Genomic DNA, 11,255 nt, shown 5'->3' with positions numbered 1-11,255 from the left:
GCAGTTTTGCAGCTTCCCTCACAGGCTTCCATGGCGCGTTACAATTCTGGGACTAATCCTCCTAAAACTTGCCTGAAGGGAGGGAAAATGATGGTTATTTTTGCAAGAAAGGCCTAGCTAATGGGAAAGAGCGTGCCTGGCACGCACCCTCCGCGGCGGCAGAGGCTCGAGGGTGAGACGCAGCCTTCGCCCCCCTCCTGCATTTTCTGCTGACTTCCCGCAGCCATTAAGTGGTTTGAAATAGGATTCCCGAGTGCTCACATGAGATAACCATCCCATTTGCTCTTTATCGCTCCAGTTTCCAATCCGCACAAGATACCCTGTTATCTCTTTGAATTGCTGCTATAACGTACTGGCATATGCGGTCCCATTTGGCCGCGGGCACATCAAGCTTGCAGTCACTAGCACAGTGCTTGCACGAGCAGCATTTGCTCCGCATAAGCAAAAAGAGGAAGAGAAGGAATTATTCATTTGTGATAGGACATCAAGACAAATCCTTACGGAAAAATCAAACCTAACAAATGATACTAACAACAGAGTGTGTGTGCTTTTTTCTTTTTCATTTCTGGCCTCAATCGTGTCTTCTTGGGCTAGCAAATGATATCATCTTGCTAGTGTTCAGATGGATTTTGTAGGGGAAAAAAAAGGGGGGGTGAGCTTTTTCAGAAGCGTTTTGCTGATGCTCAATCCTCAGCCTCACTGGAGAGCAGGTGGGGCAGTTCGGAAAAGCTCACCCGGGAGGTGTCCTTGGCACAGTCCCCTTCGCCCAGCCCTGCAGCGGCCTACGTAATGAAGCCAGCGCTTGCCCAACACTTGGCCCAACGCAGATTATCTTTATCGCAGAGGATGCTTAGGAAACACCTTGCCCTGGCCACGGGTGCTAACGAGCATGGGGGGGGGAGGCGAAAGGTCTTTCAAAAATGTCCAGCTGATGCTGGACGTCCCTCTCTGCTCATCGTGCTGATAAAAGCGAGCTGAATTAGAAATTAGATGGCTATGTTTTTAAGATGTTGATGACACTTCAGCATTACCAAATGGCCTTGTCTTCCTCAGGGGAGTGACTTTATTGGTATTAAGTCAAATCCTTCTCATGTTTGTTATATGAGCAGCTCAGCAAGTCACCCGGTATAACTCATATAATCTGCTCCACAGACTAAAACTTGTCTCCGGGGGCTGCTGATGCTTGGCTGGAAAAGTATTTACCCCTCAGTGTTTGCACACATTAGCCTTCCTTGATAATAATTAAGAATGTAAGAAAGAGCGACAAAAATGAAGCATAAGAAAGACTGGGATATGCAGAGTAAAAGTACACCCCCAATTACTTCTGGTTCATTTGGGATCTTAAACTTGACATATCACAATAGCACAGCATAAATTGTCTATTTTAAGACTAGAGGGCTCTTGGAGCAACCTCTGGAGCATCCCTCAGCATATTAGCACTGCTGAATGCCTGCAAGTGTCTAACCTCTGATCAGATATATTAGGGACTACATTATGGACTGCATTTTGTATGGTGAGCGGTGGAGGGAATAATGGGAATAATACCTCATTTTTCTGGCGTACTTTTCATAAGGAGGTCTCAGAGTGTTTCACAACGATTAGCAGAAGCCAGACGGTACTATCCTTCCCAGAGCACAATGCTTTTGTTTTGAAAAGGGCCTTTTATCAGGGAACCGAAGCATAAATACTAGCCAGTGTGTTACAGGGCCCCACAGCCCAGGCTGGGCACTTAGCCTCTTAATATATGCATTCCTCACCTTATCAGAGCAACGCCGAGAATGCTCCGTCCTGGGATTTATGCTAATGACTGTAGGATTTTTCTTTTTTTCTCATTTTCTACTTTTTTTTTTTTTTTTTTTTTTTTTTTTTAATACAGGAGCCCTGCTTTGTCACCATTAAGTAGTCAGAGTCCCTGCTTTTGCCTTCTCAGCCTTTCCACGGGGCTTCAGCGGCCGCTGCCACCACCTCACAGGGGCTTTTGGGCCAGGGCGCCGGAGCCCCCCAGGCGCTTTTACCACCCCGGCGGGGACGGCGGGCGCGCTCGGCACCGGCAAGGCTCTGCTCTTCGCCTGGCACGGCGAGGAAGAGCGTTCGCCGTGGCCGGGAGCACGGTTGCTTCATACCCGGCCCCACCGCAGGCTTTTTCTGTTCCTGCCCGCCGCCAGTGCAGCGGCGATAAGGTGGCACCTCCCGCCAGGGAGAAGGAGAAGGCGACCGGGCGCCGCGGGACGCAGCCGGGGCTGCAGCGCGGCGAGGACCGTGCGACGGCGAGCTGCTCCGCAGACTTTTCACGGGACGGCGAATCGCCCAGCCGGGCGACCCGGGGGGCGCAGCCCGGCCCGCGGAGACGGCCGGCGAGCTCTCCGCGCGTGTTTTTATAGACCGCTATCCCCAAGGCTGCCTAATGCCGGATTAGCGGCTGGCGCTAAGTAGGCTCTGCTCTGCGGACCCCCGGGGTGATCTAATCTCTCCAGCCTGAATTGCTGCAGCTATTTAGCATCAAAGCGCAGGAGACGCTGGAGAGGGGGCGAAGGGGAGCTGCAGGGTGTTTTGCGCATTACAGTATCAGTCTGGTTCAGTTCAGCACTCCAAGACGCAACACAAAAAGCCACATTGTCTAGTCGCCGTGAGCACACGAGCTGTAAGCTCCGTTGCAGGACGCGTGACGACCGTGGCTGATTTTCTCGCCTGCTCCCCGGCGGACGGTGCTTCCGCTCGCTGCTGGCAACGCACCTCGCACAGACGCGGCCGGTGCGGAGGCAGCGGGGGGAAGCAGGGAGCTGGGGTACTTCTCCAAGACCCTCTTTTGCCATCAGATTTTTCCAGACTTGACCTATGGGTTTGTGGAACGTAATTCCTCTTTACTGAGCTATAAAGCAAGATATCCGCCCCCTTGCCCCCAAATCTCACACTTTTGGGACCACTCCGGGATATAATAGGGGCAATGTGTCAATGCAGCCCAAATCCAAGGCTGGGCAAAATGAGAAAAAACACTGAAAGTGATGGTTCAACTACAGCACATTGCTCGGAGGGAATGAGCACAATAAAAGACCATTCACAGCCTACTCTGGCCTTAACCCCTGCAGGGGCACAGCCTTTCCTTTGCAAATATGCTGGCAATCCATACGCTAAAAGCATGTTCTCTTCCACTTTCACAGACATCTGCCTCTGGTCTGGAAGCTGCCAGCCTTGCTCATTTTACAAGACTGATTCATTTGCTTAGGTTTATCAGTGCTGTGAAACAAAGAAAAACCTACCAATATATTGCATCTCTCTTCCTCTTCCTTCATCAAAATGTTCAATAAGTTTTTTTTTCATTAACCTTAAGATATCCTCAGAATGGCAGAGCATTTCCATGCAAATACAGCCAAAGGGGAATAAATAGCATCTGTTCTGCAAATATTAAATACAGGCGGTAGATGAACAGACTTATCTCCCTTATCATGATTAGCCACATTTCTGCCTTGTAATTTTGGCCTATCACTCAACAGAAACTGTAATCAGGATGTAATACATCCTATTGGCAAATTACAGCAATGCAGCTGCTCCAGGCAGCAGCTGAACCACGCAGCAGTTTAAACTAGGTTTTATCACACCCAGGGCAAGATTCCAATGAGTGTTTCAGTGAAATGTTTTAAAAACAATAAAGGTTGAACCTTGTCCCAAGTTAATTCCAACGCTGGTGCTAACGGAAGGGAGCAAAGGAGCTGCAGGTGAAGGGCTAAAGTCTGGCTTCTCACACGGTTTTCTAGGCTACAACGGCCGAAGTGAAGATCCATGCAAGGGAACTGTTATGCAGAATCCTGCGCTTCGAACGCATTGTGGTAAGATTTGAACTCTTAGCTTAATTCCATCCAGACCATAACAGCAAAGGGTGTGTTATCACACCAAAGAGCAAGCAAAGAGCAGGAGCTGTGTTTAACCAAAAATTTCAATGTTTCAATTTTGTTTTCTTCCAAAGCAAAACGAAAACCAAGGCTGTCACAATTCTTGCAGAGCAGACATCCTTCAAAAAAGCCTTCAAGTTTTATTCAGAAAATTACTAGTATTTTTCAAAAAAAGTATCAGAGTTCTTTATCATAAAATGATATTCATGTTACGAAGTGACAAACTACTCTGTTATTTGTATGTTACTAACAGCACTTGAAAATAACTACTGGGGATAGACAGAAGCACTATACTCTTTTCTAGATCAGAAGTGATTCTTCTATTTTGGAATGAAATGCTTTAATTTTTTTAACAGTGTAACAGTATTCACTGCACCACTTTGATAAGTAGCTGTTTTCAATATCCTTGGCTTGGGTGTCATCATGGACCACATTCTGTTTGTGAATGTTTTCACTTCTTCTCCAAACACCTTCATTTCAGGTGGAATTACAGAGTTAACGAAAAGCATTTCAGACAGTAACATAAAAATCTTCTAGAAGCATAAATAAGCACTTCCTTTCTCCTTTAAACTGTTTTCCAAGAAGCATCTTGCATCTAGCTATCTCTTCCTTATAACACACTTCATCAAGATTTCTGGAGAATCCTCACGCTTCAAGAATTGCATTGCTACGGGGTTAATACAGATGCAATTATGGAGTGAATTGATACAGAATCTCAGTTGTGACCTGTATAGAGTAGTTCAACTCATCAGAGTTCAACTGATCAGAGCTGTAAATCAAAACCACTACAGAATTTATTATCTTCATCTTTCTTATTTAAAAGCTAGGAACCTGTCAGATGAAAGCATAAATCTGCTAACTGGCCTTTCTTGCAGCTAGCCTCTTACTTAATATTCCAGTTCATGCTTGTTTCTGAAAACTCTCTGCAAACATTTTATTTTCCTTTCATACTGATATTTAATGCATTAAGTGCTTGGAAAGATGAACACTGTCTTTAAGCAGTACAATCTCCTGATCAGTTTATCTGAGGATTATTACACATGTGCACAGAAGAGTCAGTCACAAACTGAGCATATTTTTGCCCTAGTTGGTGATTTATTTGCAACCAGTGGGACGACATATTCCAAGAAGAATCATTAAACTGGGACATAGAAGAGATTCAATCAACAATTTTATCCAACTAACAAAACTCACTGTGACTGGGCACCAAGCTGTAAGACCTTGAGCCACACTACTTACTGCTGGGGGTGAAGAAAGAAGATGATGTTTGGCTGGGGATGAACTGGTATCTTGCAGCTGACCATAGTGCAACGTAACAAGAATCAATGGCAAAAAGCTGAAGGTAGACAAATTCAAACAAAAAAGTATGCACACATTTTTATAAGTGAAGGTGATTAGCTTCTGGAAGAAACAGTCAAGGGAATTGACGGATTCTCCATTTCTTCCCCCACGCAGACACGAATGCTTGCTTTCTGGAATAGAAACCTGAGTCACACAGATGACTGGGCTCAGCAAAGAGGAGGAATACAATTGTCTGTGGTGCACAGATTGTATTAGAGCTAATGAACTCTGCTGACCTTAAACTCCAAGCATCTCCACTGTCTCAGGTACCACGATATGACAACCGATTCAACATGCATCTTCGCTGAACTCAGATGTGTTTGCAGGCATAAGGCATAAAAGAGGCAGCTCTGCTCTAGCCAGAGCGCAGCGACACAGCCAAAACAGCTGAAATAGTAATGGCCTGAAGTTGGATCAAAAGACAAAACTTGTCTGTCACAGCCCTAAGGTTTTCAGCCTTAGAAAAAGGTATACAAGCTTTTGTTTGCAATAGTAGTCCTTTTTTCCCTTTCAGTACCATTTTGAATAGATTAAGTTGTCCGAAGACAGGTTTATGATTTATGCCAAATGCTGCTTTCAGTATAGCCAGAAAAGCTGAAGCCTTCCAGTGGGAAAAGAATGTAAGAACTGATGTGGAATTAAATTAAACCAGCAGAAGTTCATCCACTTAAATCGAAAGCAAGCAAGAAACCGAGAAAGTTTGGGTTTAGTGCATATTAGACCAAAATTTTTAAAAAGATATGGAGTGATGTGCTGGGAAAGACCTAAAACAGACACCTAAGGGCAGATTAAAACCTGGGTTTGGAACTGGTTGCTGACCCCAGCCATCTGCTCTGCCTGCATGACAAATGTTGTCACTCCAAACAACCACCTCTGAATCAGCTTGCAGATCACTGAGTTTTTCTCTCAGCTGATTAAGGGAAACTGAAAGTCTCTTAACAGAATAAACAGCAAGAACCCAACAAGCCTTCACTCAATACAGAGCCACAAAACTGAGCAACAGCCCTGCCTGGGTGCAGGTAGGGTGGCTCTGCTTATATTCCTGCTAGTCCACAAAGTAGGACCCCGAGTTTGACTGTTCACTCAAGGCAAGAGGGAGCAATGCTCTAAAAATAGAATTAAAACAAGCGAATTGTGTGTTCAAGTTTCTGCTTTTTCCCTTCAGGCATTTAAACTGCTTCCAGCAAGTCAATCTCATTGTTTGCAGGAAAAAATGAGTGTAATGTCCCAGTCAGAAACGCAGGATTCAAGGAAAAGGGAGGAGGTTGCTCCCTAGTTAGTTTGCATACTGAATCCCATGGAAAGTGATAGTGATTAGATTTTAAACTAAGGTCAGAGGAGTCCTGTTAAGGCAACCACCCACTAACTAAAGTCATAATAATGCAACAATCCCCCTGCTTACAGGTTTTCAATTCTGCAAGGCTATTTTGGGGGGAGAGTTTTAAAATCTGGTGAGTAGAGGAAGTTCACATCCTACATTCACCAGATTGCAAAAACCCCACACAGGCCAAAATCCTCCTGGGGTTTAGCTTTACTGAAAACGTAAATCACAACAAAACAGCTTTCACTGTAAACTTCCTTTCCAAGCTCAACCGTTCCCAAGGTTGCTCCCAGTGACACTTCTGTGTCGGTCTGCAACTTCTCTTTTATTTGGTTGGAAATTGTAAAACTGGTCTGCAAGTGTGATCCGGCAGTAATTACAGTGTTCCTTCCTGCAGGGTTTCCTACTTGAACTGGGTACAGCTCTGCATTTACAAGCAGGTTGTCAGCACTACTACCCAGTTACAAATACTCTTCTGAACTCACATTTTATGCCATCATTTACTCCAACAGATATTGAGGCAAGAACATACTTGAGTCCTTCCTGAAAACTGGTACCAATTCGTTTTGGAATACATTTTCCTAATAAAAAACATGTTAGAGGCAAGGATGTTTTCAAAGCAACTGCTTCTGGCATGTTACACTTTGAAACTAAAGATATGTTTTTTCTGAAAGGATTCCATAAGCCTCGCACATACTTAGGAAAACAAAAGATCTTTTTGTATGCGTGTGAAAATCGACCCATTGCTGGAGCAAGAAATCCAAGCTAACAAACAAATCTGCAATGGTGATAGATCATCTGGGGACTTCTTTACAATGTAGGTTCTTGGACCATTCACAGCGGTAATTTTTGAAATTCTTTGCTTTTGAAAGGTTCTTTGTGAGGGCAATGTGGTTTAGATTGAATATAGGAGCTGGAATAGGCACACAGTCCATTTTCTCATTAAACAGAGTACTTTTCATGTTACAGGCATGACAAACCCATATAAATCACAGACAGGCCTGAAATCCAGTATTGGAATGCACAGCTAGATCTGAACTTCCACTGCATTTCAAGGGCTGGGGGAGGATATATCCACAGTCTGTGATCAGACCCAAGTCAGAAATCACTGATCAATTCTGCTTCAGCGCTCGGCAGTGAATTGCTCTATGAGAGGGATTTAGGACAAATCTCCATGGAGCTCTGGAAAGACCTGAGAGAACTGTGGCTTCTTAGAGTCTTCCAGGGACAAGCATTTTCCAGGATCAGAATTTGTGACCTCTTATTTGTATTGTCATGCACATAAAGCTTCCCTGGGGTCGGATACCCTGAAGATTGCTGGAGTGAATAACTCGTGTACTTGCAGAACTCCTCCATAAGACTAGGTTATAGCAATCTCCCCTATCCTCAGATCATCTCATACAACCTCACTGTTTGTTACTCTGTAATCAAATTGGGACCTCATTATCCTCTTCTACAGAACAACAGGCTTTTTCTCTTTACCAGGCTTTCCGATTCAGATTATATTTCAGCTGTTACAAATGCATGGTAAGAACATCACCAAAGAAAGCATCTTCTAAATAATAATTGGGCACTGTACACCTCCCAGAGATAAAGACGTTTGCTTCAGCAATAAAGAAAGTACAGAAGAAATGATAAAAGACCTTTTGTTACAGGTAATCTGGTGCTTCTCTTTGTTCCTTTTGATTAAGTGAAAAGGAAACAAAAGTCTCTGAACTGTGATTTTTTTATTGAAATTTCATAGTTTTATGTTGGATTCAACTACATGGATTATTACTGAGCTACATCTGTTACAGAACACTGTCCAGGTAAGATCAGCATCTACCAGCTCCTGCTCAGATGAAATCAATAGGCTTTTTGCCACCAATTTTTATAGGACAGAGAGATACCACTTTAATGTGCAAGGGTAACAAATCTGGACAGCCACGCAGACAGATATAACATGTCTGTCAACTGAAGCCAAAGCTTTTCAGCCTCTAGGAAGATTCTGTTCTTAATTGAGTATGAAAAGGAAGGATAATTTGATTCAGAAGTAAGATTATCTTTCCCCTACCTCCTTTCACACCAGAAGGTACATTTGGTTTCACCAGCATAAATCAACCACATCTCGCATCAAGCACATGCCTGTGATGCTGCACCACTTCCCCTTTACGCTGGTTCGAAACAAGCTCAGATTAATCTCGAGCACAGGGCCAGGATTTCTGAACTAGTTTTCAAGCAGTGAGTACTATAAAAAAGATGGCTTGAGGTTGGGCACCATGCTGGGCATCTATTAAACTTAAATAGTGTTTCTCAGCAAGCTCACCGAGCCAAGATGTTCTATTTGATGAACACAAGAAGAAAGGATCACTAAAAGGAAGGTATTATAGCACTCTGCCTTTGACAGCTTCATCACTGCAGTGTGGTTGCATTTTTACACCTTCCTTTCAATGTGACAGCTTCATGTTGGCTTCAGGAGTAGCTTAATGCTGACAGTGGCTCATCTCCATTAATATGATTTCTCTATTAGCTGTAATCTCCTCTTCGATGTAGTTTCTTGAAAAGTACCCTATATGCTGAAGCAGTCTCTCAGGACAACTTCTAAAATAGCGGTTAACTGTTCTCTACCTTCAGTGCTTGGAATAATCTGGCTAACCTAACCAATAACCTAAACTGTGGAAGATGCATACAAGGATGTAAGGATGTCCTTGGTGGCCATTTACTTAATAGTTATGTCCTTTTATAACAGAAAATCAGTGAGAAAACACTACAGATCAGAGTGCTGGCATAGGGAAGCAAACCCTTAGAGGCACACTCTCTTCAGCCTCATCACAGCAGACCACTATTGCCCTGGCAGTCCACCTGCCCAGTGTATGTATATACTGCTACAAACTCATCTTGAATACCTTCTAAATACCAAGGCAAGGATTCAACAACCAGTATGACATAAAATTATGGTGTCCTAGATTTAAAAGAGAAACTCCCATCTCGTCCTTAGAGGATAGTGTGGCTACATACCCAGAAAATCTTCTGTTGTCTCCGGCTGTTTGTATCTGACTGTGTTTCACCTTGTATTGTATACTAGATCAGTAGGATTAGGCTAGGTAGATTAGGGCTAGAGTTGGACTGTTAGATCAGGGGGTTAGATCAGAAATCCCTTGATGAAGGGACTGCTTTCCTATGGTGGTATAGCACTTTAAAGCAAGGAGTTCTTGTTCACAAATGGACTTCCAGATGCTACAAAGCGAGGCACATTCGTAATGGAAGACACAGCAATGGTTACATATGAGTCAGCCTGACAATGGCATGGAGAAGCTTGAAAAACACAGATGGATAGAGGAGACCACATATCGAGAGTTTTCATGAAGATTCTTACAAGAAAATTAATTCAATACACACAATACACTCTGTGTCCAACACACTAGCAAAAATGACATTAACATTTATGAACAGGCATGTATTTTCTCTCTCATTGAAGTGCCTTCCTGCTCCTATTTGCAAAGCATTCTGGAGTGCTCAGATAACCCAACTCTGTAAATTAATCCCAGCAGGAGCCTATTTAATAACAATCTTTTTAAGATATAATTTTTCTGCAAAGGTGGAAATAAAGCAACACCCTATGATCATTTGCAAAAGAAACAGCGTCAGAGAAGTTAGATGTGGAAAAACTCTTCTTGGTTATCCAAACCCTTTCTCATTACTGTAGGATACAGGACTCCAGACTATCCGCCCAAAACATAAGTGACAGAGGTGCAGCTGTGGTGGGTGATATGTGATTATGGCAATCACTGAGGCTCATCTGGAGATCGCCAAATTTCATTATGCTTTTCCACACCATTGCCGCTGACCCTGTCATGTCCCTGCACCTACTTAGATCTGCCGGAGGGTAGACTTGACTTATTTTGGCTGCTAAAGGACTATAACAAGAGCTAGGGACTCAGGGAGAGAGGATGTTACAGCTCTTACATTTGCTTTCCTGCATCCCTTGATGGTAACAGGAAGGCTAAATAACAGGAATCTGTTTTGTCTGCTTCAGTGTAAGAGTATCTCCTCTACTGGTGCACGCTCATGCATCCTTATACCTCTTAACAGCTCTTCGGTCTGACCGTAGCTTGCCAATATGATACAGGAATTTGGTTTATTGTTGGATTCTGAGAATTCCCCAGTTTGAGGGCAACATTTGGCACTGGTAGAGTCAAATGGTTTAATTTTGCTCAGCCATAGGCCGTGGTAGTTCTGCTTCATTTCTCCAAAGGGTCCCAGTGTTTTCTGGGAGATTGTGTATCCCACTTTGAACTGAACCAGTACTTGAACTATGTGTGTGTCAGATGGCTTGCACATGCTTTACTGGTATGGGCTTGCATTTTATTCTGTATTACAGAGAACTGTTCTTGTTCATATAAGGCAAATAAGTGGTGTCTATTCATTTGTTATTTTCATCTTAAAATTATTGAGCGTATTCTCTTCACCCTTTAGAATTTCTTTACTAAACTCAGGGAGAATATTTTGACACCTTCCTTGGGCAGGTGTTTCTGGCCAGGTATTTCTGGTCGTTAAGTGATATTAGCATCCCACTTGCATGCATGTGTGCATGTGGTTCTTCTTGAACTGAAAGTCCTTTTGGCTTATTCACCAATTCCTCTCTTCCCTCTATACGCCCTCATGATAACTGGATAACAGAGCACATATTTTATTTCATTTTGACTGTATTTCAAGTGATGGAAGAT

The sequence above is a fragment of the Rhea pennata genome, chromosome 13 (assembly GCF_028389875.1).
Source record: "Rhea pennata isolate bPtePen1 chromosome 13, bPtePen1.pri, whole genome shotgun sequence".
Classification (NCBI taxonomy): domain Eukaryota; kingdom Metazoa; phylum Chordata; class Aves; order Rheiformes; family Rheidae; genus Rhea; species Rhea pennata.
Note: the sequence above shows the minus strand (reverse complement) of the source record.